The 407-nt window shown below is 43.0% G+C and overlaps 1 protein-coding gene across 3 annotated transcripts in view; it reads left to right on the top strand.

Moving 5' to 3' along the window:
* Positions 1-251: 251 nt before the first annotated feature.
* The window catches only part of tspan18a (tetraspanin 18a), a 34,336-nt gene continuing 34,180 nt past the window's right edge, over positions 252-407 (top strand). For all 3 annotated transcript variants that reach the window (XM_017478924.2, XM_017478925.3, XM_017478922.3), the window contains exon 1: positions 252-407. This exon is cut by the window's right edge and continues 23 nt beyond it. The gene's annotated coding sequence lies outside the window, so the exon portion shown is untranslated.

Raw genomic sequence — 407 nt, 5'->3', positions numbered from 1 at the left:
TGTTCAGTATAACACATTTTGCAGTAAAAATGAAAAGTTAACATAAAGCCACAAATCTTTATTTATTGATGTATTTATTGATTGATTTAGATGAAATGTCCATGTGAAAAACTAACACTTGATCCTGAACATGAACATAAACACCTTTTGTGGGAGAATCTGTGAATGTTTATGGACCACTCCTTTACTGAAACATGACCATATGTGTATGATGGGATGCGTCCCCGCCCACTGAATCACACACACACACACACACACACACACACACACACACAGGGCTGAGCTTGCAGTATCCGTGAGATGATCAGGAGCTACAGTGTATTCACGCAGCCGCTCCATTTTCACGCCGTTTAGTCTGCGTTCCTCTGCGGTTCCTCTGCGGTTCCTCTGCGTTCTTCGCCGCAGAC

The sequence above is a fragment of the Ictalurus punctatus genome, chromosome 10 (genome assembly GCF_001660625.3).
Source record: "Ictalurus punctatus breed USDA103 chromosome 10, Coco_2.0, whole genome shotgun sequence".
Classification (NCBI taxonomy): Eukaryota; Metazoa; Chordata; class Actinopteri; order Siluriformes; family Ictaluridae; genus Ictalurus; species Ictalurus punctatus.
Note: the sequence above shows the minus strand (reverse complement) of the source record. Positions and strands in the feature narration are given on the sequence as shown.